Here is a 20,165-nt window from a genome sequence, read left to right on the forward strand (position 1 = left end):
TGAGCCCAGACTTTGTGTAAAAACAGTTATGGGGGTGCACTTTGTTGCAGGGAGAGCTGGGTGCACACCAGCATATAATACTGACTCCTTCTGACAAACTGAAACGCAGCAAACAAAAGTTTCTGTCTTAAAACAGGATGTTTATCTCCTGTTGTTCCAGAGGATCAGTGATGAATTACAGCAAATTCTGAGGTTTGTGTTGGCAATCCAGCAGCCTGTGAAGGGTAATCATTGGATCCAGAAAGACAAGTCGAGATAAAACACAAAAAAGGTCTCCCACACAGTGGATGATCTCTGAATATCTGACTTGTTGATGTTCCGGTCTGAAGCCATTAGTGAAGAAAGACTAATTGGAGACAACAAGATTCTGTTCTTTTGTCCAAAGATTTAAACTTGACTAAAAAGGTTACGTCTCCTCAATAATCAAAAGTGACGAGCAGTCTCGCGTACGAGGTTCTGCTGAATTCCTTGAGAAAGTTTCGTGATTTCACCAGATTCACCACAGCAAACGTCAAATTACTGTTGTGTGGATTTTAAATGAAGAAAAAAAAAAGTCTGGTTCCCACACAGTGCATCACCAATTTTCCTTACATCACATTGTGTGAAGCCTCATTATGCCGATTTGTTAAGACAGGATTGTCAAGTAATTAGTAGATAAAGAGATGAGAACTTGTCAGAGCAATGACTGGATTATTACAAAGACAACACATTTCCCATGGGATGTGACTCTTTGCTGTGAATCAGTACGACTTCTACTTGAATCTCATTGTAAAGAGTTGCACATGCAGAGATTATCTAAAGCTAATTATCTACGTCTACGTCTATCTCAAATTACATCATTTGACTAACGGGTATGAAAAGAGAAAACTTTCCAAGTTTTCTTAAATATCCATGTCAAAAGAGTCAGATTTATATAACTGAAGTATATAATATAAAGATAATTGTGTATCAAAAATCATTTGGTGGCAAAAGTAATTTGATGGATTGTGACCTTTTGGCTGCAAAGAACTAATTTTAAACATAAATACAGACTCTACATAAGTTAATACAACATACAAACACGAATGCACTTTATTCACTTCATAACAGCTTTTAAAATCACTGTGTAGACTTTGAACACTGACTTTATCATTACCGGAGGTAAATATGAAAAAGACACAGTGGGAGATGTGAATACTTTAGACAAAAATCAATGTTGACAGCCATAAAAAGTAAAGTAATAGAGACTGTAGGGAAAAATTGCGCGCGCACATTTTTCATTACATAAATCTATGCTTGCAGACGATCATCACCTACATGTGACACAAAGTGTAGCTATCAGTAATTGTTGATGTGTCAGTTAAACAACTGTGTAAAGATGATTTGGACTGACAGTGAAAATCAGCTCCATTACGTCTCCAGGTTACAGACCCAAACAGAAGCGACTAATCCACTCTCTGGGAAGTGTGATGTGAGACAGGATTAGTAGTGATTGCAGTGTCTTGGCCAATAGTCTTAGCTTACTGTTTGGTTCATCAAAGGTCACAACACCAAGGTAACATCAAAGAGTAAAGTTAAGCTGACTCACACTAAGATTTGACCACAGTTTGCATCCCTGATAATATAATAAACTAATTCAAGTGCCACCTATGTTTATGCAAGAACGAGACAAATTTAGATCATCCTTCTTTAAACCCCTGGGGCTGACTTTGCTACGAATGTCATGCCGTTTGGTGGATGACTCTTCAAGTCCCATCATCTCGTGGTCCTTTAAATGCACCGCGCATTCACCGACAGTCAAGTAAAACTGGCAAATAGTATTTAAACGCGACAGTTCTCACATCTCAACACGCATCTTCATACAAATATAGTAATGTCACATTATGGTGTATGTATGCGTTTCCTACTGTATCTCTGATATTAAAAGTGTAACACGAGTGTGACGATCGCACAAGTGGCTAGTCAGTGTGTGTGAGTCCCACACAGACACACACACACACACACACACACTAAAAGGAACAGCTGCTGCAGAGCTCAAGTGCAGTCACTGTCTTAACAGCATGAATAATCGAGCATGGCATGTCTTCAAAACACACACACACACACACACACACACACACACACACACACACACACACAGCCTCTTCTTTGTATAAGACTGTAATCCATGCGTGTGTCACACTCTCTGTTTGGTAATTTTCCTCACACATGCAAATGGCCACAGACGTTTGACCAAAAGCACTGATGGGATGTAACTAAGTACATTTTCTGTACTTCCTCAGTGTTGTACAGCAGTGCTGTAGGTTTTAGTGTGATCTGATTGCTTAGCTCTGTCCGCGGTCACAAAGGCAACACGTTTGGCTTGTTGTGTCCTTTTATCGGAGGATCCAAAATGCAGCAGCATGCATCACCTAGGATCAGCCACATCGCTGCTAATGTCTCTACACTAGCTTCCAGCAGCTGCTTACATCAGGCTCAACAGCACCCTCTCTACCTAAACACCCTCATCTAGGTTTACATATCCTCCACTGCACTGTTCCAATAACCGGGATCTGGTAGTTCCAAAACCACACAGCAGAAGATCTCAAGTAAAGCTACACAACTACTTACACAGCAGTGTCACTCCCAATCCCAAAACTGCAAAGCATTTCCCTAAATTGGCACTTATATCAAAAAAAATTAAAATTTCTCATCTCAAAACACTGGTGGTCCTATCAGTGTCATGGAGGACAAGGGTCAGCATGGCCACTCCGATCACAGAAAATACACAGCAAAATCTCATACACCATGTGCAAAGGTGGTAGACGTACACAATTTTAATACTTAAGTAAAAAGGTCAAGTATTGACCTAAAAAAAAAAAAAACCCTCCACTACAAGCACAACTTAAAATGTTTTACTAAAATAAAAGTCCTAAGCAGATCATCTACATTTTTCTTAAAGTACAAATGTACTTCACATTTTTAGTAATAAAACCAGCAGGTTCTATTAATGTCGTGGCTGATTGGTGAATAAGTGACTTGGGATAAACATTACTTGTTTTGGGGCAGATTTCTACAAAAACTATATAAAAATGCACCTTTTTGTAGGTTTAAATAGATTTTAAACGCAGGACGTTTATTAGCGCTTTCTAAACTTGACAGACACGTGAAGCCCCACAGACACAAGAACTGTAACAATCTAAATCTGCTAAATCAGCTGTCAAAACGAACGGTTATAAAAACGCAGGGGGGATGTAAGTGGAGCGTCAAAGTTCAACACATTAAATGACCTAAAAAGGAAAAGAACACATGATGATGATGATGATGATACGTGATGCGAATGCTTGGCGTCCAGCTGTTATGGCCGACTGCGTTAGAGGAGGTATGCAGCCATCACGGCTTGTAATGTTTTCACTCCTCACCACATGGATCTGGTACCCATTTCCTGTTTGAAGGGATTTACACATGGAACAATAAAAGCCTATAAGTACAAGTCTGTGTCCGTGAGCTCAGAGCAGTCAGAAACTCAGTTCAGCCATTTGTCTGGACAATGTAGCCATACAACTAAATCCAGGTAAACATCCAAATTCATTGAGAATAAGCCGTGATCAAACCAAATTATAGTGTTTGATTTACCGTCAGGGTGTCCTTTATAGTCCCTAACCAGGCTGTAAAATTTAAAAAATAAGCTACCATCACATGATTTAAAAGATAAGATTGCAGTTGCCTCATCTTTCCACCAGAGCAAACCGCTTTAAAATCTCCAGATTTGGTGCAAAAATCTTATTATATACTAGATTTAGTTTTGTTTTGCTTAAGATTTCCTAATGGGCATGAGACTGAGAGAGACATGTTGAAATCTATTCAGATACAGGTGGTGGCGTGGTTTTATGCAGACACCTGACAGCGAGCAGGTACCTGGTTGGAATCCACCATGTTGTTCCTGTGCTGGCATGAGTCCTCTGGTTTCCTCCCATAATCCAAAAACATTCAGCTACGTTAAACGGTATCTCGAAACTGCACAGAGGTGAAGGGTTGTCGGTTTTTGCATGTCTCCATGTCAGCCCTAAAATAGACCTGTTCAGGCTGTACCCTGCCACTTGGCTGATGACAGCTGGGATCAGGTCCAACACCCCCCACAACTTCTAACAGGCTATAGTATAGTAAAGTATAGAATATGGATTGTTGGACATTGGTGGTTTTGTTGTTTTCATGGTATTTGCTAATTAACATTAAGAATTGGTAAACCGAGTTCTTCCAGCACCAATACGCCACTGCTGAGTGTACGGACTCCTTCAACTTTATGGGATCAAACATTTTCACACATACATGGGAAAATTAGCATTACAATCTTTAGATTTCCATTTATCATCACCATTTATCGTCATTGGCATCTTTGAAGTATGGAGGAATTCTTGACAATGGATCAGGCTTTGAAATAAAAAGCCTTTTATTTTTTCCACATGAGTGGATCCAGCTTTCTTAGGCTGTGGATGAGCAAACCAACCTGCCAGAGATCATCACCGATACGACATCTGTATGTGAATGAGAAGCAGGTGTGTGGCAGCCTGGTTTAAAAAAAGAAAAACGCAGAGCTCATGTCCAGCTGCATGGTGTGCAGCAGTTTTTCAATGATATTAATAAAATTATATGGAAACTAACATGGAATATTGTTTTTTTGCATGCTCAATACAAATTGAAGTTTACACTAGCACATACAGACTTTAAGAAACAGTTATTTGTTGTATTCGAAAGTCCAGCATTGACAGAAACTTATCTTCTCTGGTCTACAATGCACAACCACTTGGAGGGCAAAACGTTTGCTTCATGTGGACTGTGTGCAGTGCTAGAGCACACGCTGTGCACGTGCCACAAATGTAAGCTAGCCACTTGTTTAACATATCGTAGGTATGTCATATTTAAACTGCATGGCCCAAATCTACATTAATGCTTCTACAGAACTTCCCTGTATTAAAATATTTCCCTGCTTCTAAATAAATAAATAAATACATTTTAAAAATCCTCCACATGACATCACCCGGAGTAGGTTTTCCATCACTAGGCATTCATATGATGTCATCCGGAGGAGTTCTGGAAAAAGTTTTGATTGAACGATTTATTTTTAAAAAAAAATGTTATTCAGTTAACTTCCTTAAAGTTTAATATTAGAATTTACGTAAAAGCATCCGTCTCTTCTCCTGAAGTGACCACGCTTCACACGTCGACCTCTATAACATGCACATGCAAGTTTGAGTATATCAGTTTATCCAGTCTCAGTCTATAAATTTGACCCCAAGTTTTTATCTCTCTGCCAGAGAACGAGAGACCAGCTTCCGGCGCTGGCTCGCGTTCATAGGGTTTTAAAATGTTGTAATTGATTTTGAACGATGAAAGCTGGTGTCAGCTATTGGCTAAACTACAACAACCACCTCCCACTGCTGTAACCATAGAGATGGTCTCGCGCCTAAGAGCTGTGAATGATGACTTCATTTAAATATGAATAAAAGCAACCAAACCTCTGAAGGCACCAGGCTGGTTCTACTACTTTTTTCAGCGTGATCAAATTCTTCGATCTGCTCAGCTGTCTAACAGTTACTAAAAGTGAAAAACCATTTAAAATTTGGACAAGAGGCAGATTTACAAGCAGGTTTCTGCTTGTAAAAGACTACAAGCATTGTGTTAAGTGGAACCCGCTCAGAGTAGAAATACATTATATTATCTGCTGTACCACTGTTTAAGGCGCAGTTTATCTTCTGTTTTCTCATCACGCTTTCCTGTTTAGGATGAATATAATGAGAGTAAAAATCTAATTCATTTCTAACTTCTAATTAATTCCACCTTTGTCCTTGTTTTTTTTTTTCCTTGAGCCAGAAAATATTTCCTGACTCCACTGGATATTCATCGAGCTGAATATGTAGTGCGTTATCAAAATAACTTTGATAATGCTGAAGTTTAAAAACACCAGCAGGTTAAAATAATTCTCAGGTCAAACCAGTTCTTACTTGGGAATAAAAAAAATGAAGCATATGATTTAAACGGAACATCGTGGAAGTGTCCCTGAGCAAGACACTGAAGCCCGTACAGCCCATCCCCATCCCCTGCCACGCAGTGCCGATCCCAAGCCCGGCACAAAATTGGGGGTGCGGGGGGTGGGGGTTGCGTCAGGATGGACGTCCAGCGTAAAAACTGTGCCAAATCAACATGTGGACAAACAATCCACTGTCCAATCCACAAGCCAAAAGGACAAAAATAATGTAAAAAAAAAAAAAAAAAAAAATCGCTAGATTGATGTGATCACAACAAGGCGCTGTTCTCAACAGTTGATACTTTAAACAGACCAACCATTTTTGGCTGGTATGAGAAAATGTGTTTTCAATGGTCGTGATATATGTTTTATCCAAAGCACTTTACAATGTTGCTTCCCTTTGACCCACCCACCCACCCACCAACACACTGATGGCAGTGGCTGCCATGCAAGGTGCTCACCTGACCCACCGAGAGCAACTTGGGGTTCAGTGTCTTGGCCAAGGAACCTTGGACACTGAGCCAGGAGTCGCACCACTGATCCCGTGTTCCTTACGGTTTGCCTCAACTAATATATTTGACATAAAGTCAAACTTAATACATTTGGCTTTGGAACTGGTAATAAAATGTACAGTGATAAAGCTAAAAATCCAATCTGCATACCTCTGTGGTGAGTGTTTGCTTCTCGTGTTACGGGCACCACATGCAAACCACGCTGGTAAAGTAAGAGTTGCGTTTCAACAGGGTCTAGTAACTTGGAGACACTGACAAAACAATCATTCTCTCTGCCTGTTCTTCCAGTGTGTCCTTTATTAAGATCCATCTCCTGGCACTCTGCTAGACTTCCATAAGAAGCATCTGGGACTCACTTTCTGTCTCTCAAGATTTTGGAGAGAAGCGAAGTTGAGGCTTTGAAGCGCGGGCCAACGCACCGACCTGCCTGCAGAGGCCAGGCTGAGGTGCAGGATGGCTGCAGGAGCGTGGGGATAACAGAGGAAGTACAGAAATATGCTCTGATTTGCATACACTGCAGTGTTTTCCCCTCTTCATTTGACTGGGTTTAGTAACAGAGTCTAATTCCAAAGCTCTGTGAAAAAAACAGGATGTTCACATCTCACGTTTTAATGAGGTATGATTTATGTCACATGGATCCATTTACAGCAGGCATTAAAATTCCACTGCAGTAGGAAGATGCATCAGAATTATTTATAGATGTGAACCATGTTGAAAAGCAGACACAAACACAAAGAACGTTTCACCTAACACTACCTTTCTTTCACTACCTTAGGTTGTTTGATACTGTTTGCTGCTTTTTCTTCCTTCACATCTCACATGATAAAATTAGATTTGTTTAAGTGAGGGGGGGGGCATATGTCTTTTCGCTGCTGGAGCACTGGAATTTCCCCATCGAGGGATCAAAAAAGTCTTATCTTAGCTTATCTTATTAGCTCCACAAACAGTGTCGGTGAAGGTTCTCAGTCATCCAGGTGTGGTTATCCGAGGATTAAACCACGTCAACCGGACGTCTTTCTTCTTGGTTAGAAAGGAATCACCTCATCCATGCAGCTTCTTCAGTCGGAGGAAAAGTTGGCTGGGGGACCCAGTTAGCAGGCATCAACACATGTCATCGGTTAGAAACGCCTGACTGCATTAATTGTCTTCATTTTGTCTGAAACTGTTCCATTATAACACCCGCGAATCTTCTTGGAATGTCTCAATTAAAAGTTGGGAAAGTGTAAGAAATAAAAAATATATGTAAAGAATGAAACCAATTAAAATGTCGACTGAGTGGGAAGCAAAACGATGCATTTCTAAAATAATTTGCTAAAATTATTTTAAATAGTTAAAACATCATCAAAAAAGTTGAAGCTTATACTGCTGATCATCCCTGTGCTTAAGAAGAAAGGCAATGTCTCCTTTCTCCTACCTGAGCTGAGGGTGGTCGAGTGGTTCATGGTTCATCTCTGTTATAGAACCTATATTTATCTTGAGATCTGACCTGGAAACTCAGGGGTGAAGTGGCCCATTACCCTCCGTCTGGCTGCCTAAAGGCCTCTTCACAGCAGCCACTTAGCGTTGCTGCCGTCGTCTCAGCTCAGCTTCCACTGAAGAGTGGAGAACTTCCCCTTTCACGAGAAGTCATCCATTCCACACTTCATCCATCTCTCTGTCCACCCATACAGGACCAGCGGAGGACAACAAGCCTGTGAAGGGGTGTTTGGTTCAAAGGCTTTTCTAAGTCAACACATCAGCAAAAAAAAAAAGAGTTTTTGACCACCTCCCCAGAATCCGCTAAGGTCTTTGGTTTCACTTGCAGGGTGGAAAAACACAGGTCCTTTCTTGTTGTCAGAAATCAAAGCTGAGGCTGTAAGTGGAGAAGATTTATAAGCTGGTCGTGTTCCCCTGTCAGGTTGATCCATGTTTATACATGGCTTTTTCTCTACTTTGACAGCTGCTGTGGTCAGAGTTCTAGATTATACTGGACAATAGCTGAGCAAACCCATCATAGTCGAGGGAACACAATGTTAAGGAATCCCGGAGAAAAAGGCAACAAACAGTCAAGTGACATGTTCCCTGGATGAAGCAAACTTGGTGCTCGTAGCTGAAGACAAACTCAAGCAAAGCGGTGACGTGTTCATACCAAAGTTGAGGAAAATCACTAAACAATTGCAGTTGCCAAACTGATCACACACGACACCTGATTGTCAGTGAATCATCAAGGAAACTTTGCCAAAGATTTCATCACTGATAATGACTTGTTAGAGAGTAATAACATCACTGTAACGCTGAGTCTCAGAAATTTCTTGCACACACCGACTGCGTAACAGTGGAATGTCTCTATTTTAGATTCTATACTGTCAGTCATGCTTAATTTTGAGCATGTGAAAACTGGCAAATTAAAACAGTAAATTTCAAACTACAGGATTTGTGTTACTGGTCATGTTCTCCAAACGGTGACTGTCACCGTTAGTTGCACAGCTGAAAGTTTTGGATATGTAAAGAATATGAATTTTGATCGTCTCCTGCCTCTGTAATTTGGTGTGCTGCATTTCTGTAAGTGTCCTCAAGCAGAGCAAATATACACATTGAAGAACATTATACCGAGTGAAACTGCTGAACACCATTCGACTGTAAAACGCACGGAGCCCAATGCTGACATGCCACAATCACTTTTGTGACACAGCCAGTGTATCTTTGGATATGAGAACAGTTTACGTAACTTTAGGCTGAGTCATAACCTAATCTCCAAATAACCTATGACTCAATTTGCAGCTACCACCCTGGATGACGGACAATCTTCTCTGACAGTTTCCATTCACAACATTAAGACTTTATATGGCCTCGTAAAAGATTACGGATAATTTTATATTCTAATATCATTTGCAACTTCTACCCCTTTTATTTTTAGACACTGATCAATTTACCTGTGGTCCATATTATAACAGTGCTGATCTTGATGAAGTTTATTATGTTTTCTCCAACTACAGCATAAACTTAAGTTTTGCTTGTGTTTTTGTTAATCCAGGACCAAACCGATTGTAAAGGTCAACCTTATCATAGCAACTGGTTTCAGTGTATTTTTCTGATTAGGTTTTGACTTTGGGCTTTCCACAGACACACAAGGCCTGCTGCTTTAAAACATGAATAAACACTGGTCCTGGCACAGTCTCAAATGCTGCTGGCAACTTAACCTTTGCATACTTCTCCCCTATATGAAATGTCTTTGTACTAAACAGTTTGATGGAAGGGAGCTAACACCAGACCAGTGTCAGAAATTATTATTTAGAATGACTTAGTCAAATAAATTACAGTTTTTTGATAAATTAAAACAATTGACTGAAAAATTTCAAGAGAATCCTCTACAGCTTGACTAGACAATTGCTGTTTTGGTCCAGAGTCTTTTCCAGGTCAAGAAAGTGGCCAAAACAGGCAAAGTTATATGAGAATTTGCACCAATAGTAAAACTACTTATTGGGCTGATTTTAAATAGAGGCTACATGTACACAACTTTGATTTGGCTCTCACTTCATCACTTTAAGGCTAGAGTTTAACTGGATCTGAGAACAAACCAAAACAGACAAAAACATGTGCTGCTGATCAGCCAAGGCCTCTAATAGTAATCTGGGCAAAATCCTTGTGTTTGCAACTCTGTCCTCAAATAGATGAATATACAATATTTATATTTGCAACCTCATGTCATTCAGTGTATATCAAGGACAAGTGATGCCGTGCTTTGGGGCAAGAGCCCTCCTTCTGTCTCACCAGGAAAGGAGCAGCACATTTGGATGGACTGCCATAAATCTGTGACATTAAGCACCGAGTGTTCAGCCCAATCCACCAGCCCAAGGGTTGTAAAACTTCCCGAACCTAAAGAGGAACAATTAAACCTTCAATTCAAGCAGAAGCATGCTAAAAATAATCAAAAATGCACTTACAGTGTTATTATCCGACAGCTAAAAGGTAACTTTTAGCAAAGTCTCTTTCATTTTTGTCTGCCTGCTGAAGCAGACAGATCTCAACATGTCATATTTAAAATGTCAAATCAGCTTCTCCAAAATCCTGAGGGTAGCGTAGGAGGTTTCTAATGATTAGGCTGAGTTTGTTTTCCCCTTATTTTCTTTTTAGAGCTTAAATTATCATTCCTCCAGCCTTTAATCATACCACTGTACCTTGCCCCTGTGGTAGAACCTTGATAGACAGGTAGCATAAAATGGAATGAGTGAAATGTCACCAGGTAGGAGAGGGTAGAGATATACAGTTCAAGACAATGCTTTTCATTCACTGAAGCAACTAAGGAGGCAGATTTAATGTTGCAGAGGTGTTGGCTGGTGCTAAACAAATCAGGCAGAAGGGGGAAGGAAGGTTGGCATTTGATGAAAGATAAGATGAGAGCAGATAGAGGAGAAAGTGTTGAAAACTTGAGTGGAAAGCAGCAATTGTAAATATTAGAATTACACATGAATCAAAGTCTTCGTGCGTTTGCCTTTATTGTTCCTTTTTGTTTTTTTAAAAAAGGGCATCACAACCAACCACAACATTAGAACATGGGAAAAAAATGCTGAATATGATCGACAGGTGTCAGAACACACAGTGTATCACTGCTTGCTGTATTTGAGACTGTGTAGCTGCAGAGTGATCAGAATGCCCATGCTGACCCCTGTCCACCAATATGTTAAAACCAGCAGGTGGTGTTAATGTTGTGGCTGGTTATCATGTCGATAAGATCCTGCTATAAGTCAGGGCTAATACTGATTTTAGAATGGCTTCTCGTTTTCTTCTTATTAAAAGTTTTCTGAACATTTACCAATACTAATACTGTAGTACTAATAGTAAATACTATTGAAAGTGAAAATAACAGTATCTAGCTGTTTTGCAGCAATGTGAAAAAGGTTGCAAAAGAAGGAATTGCTGTACATTTAACCTTTGGCAACTGAAGTAATTTTAAAGAGAGAGGAAGAGGCGGTGAGAAAGCAGGGAGCACATAACAGGTACATAAATGCAAAATGGGAACAAAATGTGCCTGCAGACCACCAGACAGGGGCAAACACTCACTTCAACATTTCAGTGCAAAGCTATGGTTAATGAGATTATGTTTATGAATTAGAGAGACAGCAGAACAACACGAGTTATATGATTGAGACTTAATTAGCATTATGCTTTGCTGGGGGGACAAACTGCAAATGTGCAAGTGGTTGAAGAAGGCGGCCAAAGAATGTTTTGGGTGGACAGAACCCAACCAGTCATATTTTATGATGTTAACCTTAGTCCAGTCTTACCCAGGACCTACCCAGTTACTTCTGCCCACACAGTACATTAAATAAGGTTGTTACAGAGACCTATGCGGAGTCATTTCAACCCTTCAATATTACAGTTAGCATCATTCTTTAGCTTCTGATTCTTTCTTTGTTGGTTTAGTTAACAGCTTCAGCTTGTAAAGAAAAATGCATACGCACCACATTCCATGAGGGAAACTGAAATTGTGACTGGTATTTACGACCATTGTGTAAAAGTGAATCACACACACAGAAATGGGGGCAACAGAACAAATTCCTGCTTATTGGGGCTTAATGTTTTGATGCCTTGAGCTCAATAGCATCTGGTTTGGATGCTGTCAGGTGCTCTCAGAATGGGAACAGAGGTTGTTGAAGGAGAGGAAAGCCACAGAAGAACGTGGAAATCACAGGAAAGTCAAACGAGCAGTGAACCAAACTGATTTAAAAACTACTGGGGAAGGATTATGGGAGGACTGTTACCTAAGCCTAGATAGTTCATCAAGTTGACTGACAAGTGCTTAAAGACACCACCGAAAAAATGTGTTAATTCGAGTTTAAAGGTTTCATGTCGTAGCTTTAAATAAAATATAAGAATACAGAAGATGGCTTACGGTGGCAAAGTCAAAGAAGCAGACATTTTTGCACGATGTGTTTTTTAGCGAGATGGGTTCAGGGCAGGCTTGGACGCAGTTCACTTTTTTCTAAAGGGAGTCCCGCTGCACCCACAGTTGACATGCTCACCCATAATGAGAACTGATATGGGACTTAATCACGCATTAAGCCTTATTGTTGCACCTCCGGCTAACTGATGACGCAGTGATCCGCACATCGCGCTGTCTCAAACCAACCACTCTGGCACAACCACACGGCGTGCAAATGGCATGATGTAAGGTCCTGCTGGTGTCATGTCTCTGAGTGTGTGTGCGCTGCAGGAAGTGAGTGTGTGCTGTACTGGTTTAAAGAGAGGTTAATAAAAGGTCAGTTTGTAAAATCTATCAGTTTCAAAATCTTGTTCAAGTATCAGTTATTAGGAAGTTGTCAAATACATATACACAATGGCACATTGTGTGCAAAAGCCTAATTCTATGATAACCATGTACAGTATATTTATTTCACAGTCTCTATTACAATAAAACTATAAAATGTAGAATATATAACTGTTTAAAGAGCGAAGAAGCTAATCTGAAATGGCCTTTGTGAAATGATGCCACTTTTTCGGAAGGGGAACAGGGCAAAAAGGCTAAGATATGCAGAGAGGAGGACTGGAGATCATGGAGTCATAAATCCGTGTAAAATTTATAGCCTGGAAAAATGATTGCTTGAGGAAGATGAGGGGAATTAATATATATTCTACAAAAAAAATCCTCACTCCCCCCTGTAGGGTGGTCTTGTTTTCCTTTAAGCTCAGGTCCTCTATAAAAGGACTGCAGCCTTCTGCACATAGATTTTAGCTGTTGTTCCTGGAATCTATTTGGTAGGTTTGCCATTATCAGTTTGTCAGTTTCTATGCATTTAACTTTTCTCCTACAATTTGGAATAATTTAAGATTGCACGACTAAATGTACAAAAATAAAATAAATGTAAAATAAATATTTTCCAAAGTTTCATTTAAATAACCACACTTGTATAAAATGGTTTAAATAAAGGTGTCCGTACATTCAAGAATGGAACTCACTTAGTTTTAGGATCATCAATAGAAGAAGAGCTTTTCCTTTCACCTTCAGGCCGTTTCTGTTGCATCATGAAACCTACTGTAGCACGTCATTGGATAAGTTATTGCTTGAGCACATCTATATAAGCGTATCAACACACGATAAAAATCAACTTTCCCCTTCCTGTGTCCCTTTGCCGTCAGTGTGCGTGAACAGCAAAACCCCGACATGAAACAGGATCCAGTCCATTTACTGTGATGAATAGGAGGATGACATTGGGAGTCACGGCGTTCCTCTCTGAGTTGAGGCTTGTCTATGAAATGTGTAGCCTTGGGTGGTGTGCATGGAAGCCAGGCGTGCCACTTCAGATTTCAAAAGGCAATAACATTACTCAAATTGTTGAACTGTATTCATTGTGTGTTTTAATGTTTTACTTTTTTTTTCTTCTTTATTTTACTGTTTAGACAAATGTTTAGAGCCTACTTTGTCAAGACAGTGGAGGGTATCAGGGTAAATCTAATTTAGAGATTATTCCATTTTTAATAAGGCAACCTTATCCCCCAGTGACCTTGACTGACCCGAAAGGCACTTTTAAATAAAAAGGTATTATTTTAATTATGATGAAATTTTACTCGATTACATACTTTTTCCACACTGGGCTACTTAATATCACATTATAGAGGGATATTTGATGATGTACTCCATTGTAATCTTTTACAGCTATAACTCCAAATTATTTTGAAGACTTTACAAAGCATGGGAATATAAATCATATACTGTAAATCAGTTTCTGGCATATCATCAGCATAGGATAGTTTAATCAATGACAATGAAGCATAACAGTATATGTAATGTAAGGAATCTAGAAAAAGCATTTCCAAAACAAAAATGCAGTGTGAATGAGTCAGTGCTCAAAGGATTTGGCAAACAAATCTGAAAAAAGTATTTAGAAAGGCTTTTTAAAAGTAAGTTTCCTCTGTGTGTGTGTGTGTGTGTGTGTGTGTGTGTGTGTGTGTGTGTGTACTCAGGATTTTTTGTGCTTTTAACAAAAATTAAACTGTGAGGTCATTTTTAAAACAGCCCCCGTTTGTGATTTGAGGAGAATTTCTGGACCTCTGTTATAATTGGCTCCAATGGGAGTTTCAGACGGCACTCTGTCCACGTCAAATACTGTCCCAATGAGAGTAACATTTCCTGACAGAAGACACAAATATCTACGCTTAAATGTATAATTTGTTCAGGAAAGAAGAAAGCTGAATATTTTGGACTGGACTATGTCTAATAGATGTTAAAGATATTAAAAAGCTTCACACGTCCCCTAATAAGCTCAACGTTTTGAAGTTTAAACTGTGTTTCTAGCTGAACGTAGGCTGAAGTAGTTAAGTGCCAAAAAAAAAAACGTACAAAAGACGGAATTTATAATTATAAAAGATTAGAACACGGTTAGAATTAGAATCCTTTAGCATTCACAGTATATGACTTTGGGAATAATTTGCAGAGCTGTGTGATACGGTCTCCTTCAGGGGATGGAGATTCTTAAGGTGGCATGGAATTGGACCATAGTCCAGGTTTAGCAGTGGCACTTTTAGGACTTAAAAACCGTATAGTCCTTAGCTTAAATTCATCCCTCCAAAGTTGTCAAAGGTTTAATTTTAGATCCCAATGTTAGCATGCTCTAAGCCCCCCACCCCCCCACCCCCTTCATTTAGCTTCCAGTAAAAGTTAAAATACTGTACTTATGAGACTTCATCCAAATAAATGTGATTTGTACAGTTTTAGTGTGGGGGAGAAAAGTATCTTCAGTATTTCAGCATCACTATTTATGCATTTTTTAGAAAGCATGAATATCCTCATTATTTTAACAAGAAGAATGTATCCTGTAATTTTTAAATCTGTTACATTTATGTATGTTGCAAAAACATATTTGCGTTTAGTATTGTAGTTGTAATAGAAACAGTTTGTCAGTTTTTTACAATGTTTTCTATAAACTTGCATATGTATCAGTAAAACTGATCCAAATCAGACTAATGAAAACGACTACACACTACACATCATCATTCATCAGTCTGCGCCTCCATCAGCTGCTACAGATCCCTAAAGTCTAAAACAAGATGGAGCGTTAGAACGTTGAAATGTATTTCTGAGAGTTCAGTCCAACATCCAGGGCTTCATAAAATATTTACAGCTAATTCTGCACTTATAGCTACCAAGAAGAGCTCCTTCTTTGGACAACAGATATTTTCTATTTTTTTGGTTTAGCAGTTTATGGCACAAAACAACTTTTCAAGTTCTCCTCCTAAACTAATGGCATCTTACCAACTATCCGTCTGGAAAACTCCACACCATCAACTGATCGAGTTAATCAAATAAAAAGGGTTGGATTTAAATCTGTCTCTTAAACAAACACTGCGCTCAGGCTCACATTTCTCAAGCTACAGATAACAGCTAACTTTTGGAAAACTGGAAATGTTGAGTTTAAAGATTTTTGTACAAATTGAAATATGCTTGTTCTCACCCAGTTTTACCATCACACTCTCATGCAATATCATAAACTAATGAAATATACAATTTAAAAAAGTGCTGCTTAAGTGAAAAGTAATTTTAAAAAAATAATAATTGTACATCATCGTAGTAGTATAACTTAAGTAGTTTTTGTGCATTTACTTTTTAATCTATGGTTATAAAACATCCTCACTAGAAAGCAGATGTTGCCATGAATAGAGACAAAAACCTTCAGTCCACAAGCATTTACATTACAGTACGAGTGAAATTACTAGCAAAAGGATGCAGGCGTGGGCTCAAAATATGTGTTGGCTTATCCTCTGCTCTATGAATACAAACCCTCAGGACAAAGGCATTAATGTCAGCTATTCTGACAAGCAGCCCAACCCACTTCTTACCCTCCTAAGTCACTGATTCCCTTTCTCTGCACACACACACACACACATCAAATTTTCATTTTCTCTCTCTTCTAGAGCTCATTGTTTTGAGTCCTCCTCCACACTTTGATGTGAAGGGGTCAAGCAGAGGCTCCCTCCTCATCTCGGGGGAGCGGTGAAGAGCAGAATATTCAGTGTTGGGAACATCTGGGAGAGCACGTTAAGCAGGGCTTACTTGGCAGGCGGTTGGTATTGGCACCGGCAACCTTCCTACCGGGGGCCTTTCATCTCCGTTTGAACATGTGGACTCAGCCCTAACCCTGGGAGGAGTCGGAGGGCTCACCGCCAGCAGAGAAGCTGAGGCGTGGTTGCTCCAAGGAGGAATCCAGCTCTCCTGCTGTCCTTAGGAGCACCATTGAGCATTCCTGCCTCCCTCTCCGTCTACCTATGCATGCGTAAGCTTCCCTTACCTCCTAACAGGCTGTCAGACTCTGAGACTCCATCTGCTTTGAGCACATCCAATTGGCGCATTGGGGTTGAATCGATTTAGGATTTTAAAGACTGATACTCATTTGCTGGGTTTAATAGCAGGCCCAGAAGCTAATGTTTATCCCAAAACGTTATTTCGTTCAGCACAGCAATTCATCTTCGCTGAAACCTAAACAGATCAAATTCTTTCAGGGTTAGCGTCTCCTCGAGGCAGCGTGAATCACCATGACTGTCAATGAATGTGGCAAAAATAAATGAGCTGTATGGAGCCCAGTAGGTATCGGGTGTAAATTGATTTTTTTGTGAACAAAGCAGTCGTTGCTATTGTGCACAAACTGAAAAACAAAATCAAATGTGAAGCAACATAAGCAGATACATGGTCTGTTAGGTTTTTCACTGCAGTACCCAAGAGGATGTAGCCAACAGCCAAAATCAACAAGGAGTAGTCACCATCAACAGTACCATCCTGTGAGTGAAGTCATTTCTGTGCTATACTGAAATATACTGACCTCCATGACAAGGCACACGCAGGTTACAATTTGTTGAAGCTAATGCACACAATCAAATGCAAACTGGTGGCTAATAACGGTTCAAATCTACTACTTATACAGTGATACACCGAAAATTTCAAAACCCTACAGTGCAGTAGTTGCCAACCCGAATAAATCAATGAATACGAACCTTATTCCAACTTTCATGCAGTTTGTCTCTACGTTTGTACAGAGACCGACAATAATACTAAAAATATCTTAAAAGGATATAATGGAAATGAGTAAGCTTTTAACATATGCTTAAGAATCGGTAAATAAAAGGTTTTCAAATGTTGAGACATAATTGATGTTACGCTACAGTTCACTGTTAAATTCCCCCCACATGTTACATGTAAACACAATAAGAATAACACGAACAGGAATGATGAATACAACATGCCTATAAGGGTCAAGCACACATGGATGGTCCCTCTACCGCCAAAGGAGAAAAAAGAAGACAGACACATTCATTTAACCCAAGGTGACTTCAAGCTAGTGAATTCCAACCACACAGAAGCGAGAGCCACTGTAGATTATCATGCATATTTAAGACTGTATCCTATCAAAGCAAGTTCAGTTCAGTGCAATATTTCAAGTCCTTAGAGGGAATTGTAGAAACGTGATAGAAGTCAAATCAATTGCAATCTTTCATGATGAGTTAAGTTAGTCAGTCGTCCCCACGTGTCTGACAGGAACAGATTTGCTCCTATTTTAATAAACCCAGGTGTGTACACAGACCACATTCATGCTTTTCGCAACTCATCTTTCGCTCACACTTTATCTGTGAAGCGTGCCTACAGTATACTCTGCACCTGAAGGTATCCACTGTAGGTACACATGCAGCATTGAATGTGCTCCGCCGGTGTGCTGCTCGCACTGTGAGATCTATGTAAACAGTGTTATGTGGGAGGTAGCAGTGAAATGCCATGATGCATCAGTTACTGGCATGCAATCAGTTATTCAAGTGCATCTCTTTGTATAAAAGCATCATATAAAAACTGTTTCATTTGCTTTTCCAACATTTTCATGGCTTACGGTAGAGAGAAACATGCAACCACTGGAGCACAAGCTTGTTTCTTTGTCATTAGGTGATGTGCTTGGAGCAGCTACTGGACCTGAGCTAAGCAACAGACCTGGTCCAGCAGCAGTGGTTGGGGCAGGATTTCATCATGGCCTGGGTGTGTGTGAGACTAGAGCATGCTGCAGTGATCCGGTGAAAACAGGTGTGTGTGGACTGAGGTTTGGGTGCGTGCGGAGACAGGGTGTGTGTGAGAAGCAGGAGGCGGCTCAGGAAAGTCATTGAGCCTGCAGGCTTTATTATATCTGGGTCATTGTGTTTGAAAGCTGAGCGGCGCCAGACCAGCAGGTCAGGGAATGCTTCAGATTTTATAGTGATAGGCCGAGCTTGGACACCAAACAACGTTTATTTATTCCCAACCACACCGGCCAATAAACAGAATTTTTGACACCAGAGGATTCGCATGTTTTATCTCAACTATTTTAATATAAAGTTGAATAATCCAAAATTATTATGTTCTCACACGCTTACAAGGTGCACGACACGTACAGGCACAGATTGCTGTGGTAACATATTGAAGAATGAACTTCCTCCACACAAAGCAGGAGTTGGACCCAGAGCCCAACACAACCATAAAACCAGTACAACTAGAAAAGCACTGCACTGAACTGAATTGAAGTGTAAAACCATCACAAAATGAAGTGGTCTACAGGACCCCGGGGGCTCTGCCTCAAATGGGATATAGCTTAGTCGAGCAAAAGTTCGTAGAGTTCCTGATTGAAAAATAAAAAACCAAATGAAGAAATAAATAAAAGGAATTGCTTGTCATAATGTCATGTTTTCTTCACAGTATAGCTGAACATCCTATACATTAGGTTCAAATTACCTCATGTTGTGTGTAATTGCATTTATCCTGAATTTATGACTTTACTAATGCAAATACATTTAGCAAAAGAAATGAACACAATCATGGTCTCGGTTCTAAACTGTCAACTACTGATATATTTATAGCTTCAAAACAGTTAGTTTTCTCCACTGTCGCATCCCAACTTTATCTCCGTGTCCTCCTCCCTCGACTTCCTCTGAGATATTAAAAGCCCGTTTTAAAAATCCATCAGTGCATCAATCAGTAATTCTCAAACGTACACAGTTTAACTGAAAACAAGTTCAGAGATACTTTCAACTTAACAGCCTGAAAAACCGAATGGCTAAAACAAACTTTTTTTAAAACTAAAAGTCTAACAGCTTTAAAGGAAGCTGCATCTATCCTCCAAATCCTCCTTTATCACGGCCAGTGCTGCAGCGTTGATCTTTGGTGCAATGGGTCCATTTGTTTTAAGTTTCACATAGCACAAGTGAGAGGTGGGCAGATCTCTTGGTTTTACCAGAAGTAACTGTGAAGTCGGGAGGCAGCATTGCTAAAGCCAAAGAATTGATAGACGGGATCGTGTAATGAAAAGTGATGACCACGTAGTGTAACGTCAGATTCTAGGAGTTTATGGGCACCAAAGCTCACCGTAGGGTTTTTCCCATCAAATATCACTGCACTGCAGCGTACAAGCCCTGTGAGTAAGCAGTAAGCACTTGCTGACTTTTTCCTTCCTGAACCCAAGTCCCAACAAACTCTAGCGTCGTCATTTTCAATAAAGTGCCTTTTGACAAGAAAAGCAACAGGTAGCCAGACAAACCAAACACTGGCACTAATTATCACTTTATTGCAAAAAGCCTAGTTTTACTGAACTCTAAATACTTTCGACCCACTAAGCCACATCCCTAATGACGAGTCCACAAATGAAGTATGGTTTCTCTAGATTGTCTGTGCAGCTACCACAAAGTGTTTG

This window comes from Channa argus, chromosome 16 (genome assembly GCF_033026475.1).
Source record: "Channa argus isolate prfri chromosome 16, Channa argus male v1.0, whole genome shotgun sequence".
Taxonomy (NCBI): Eukaryota; Metazoa; Chordata; class Actinopteri; order Anabantiformes; family Channidae; genus Channa; species Channa argus.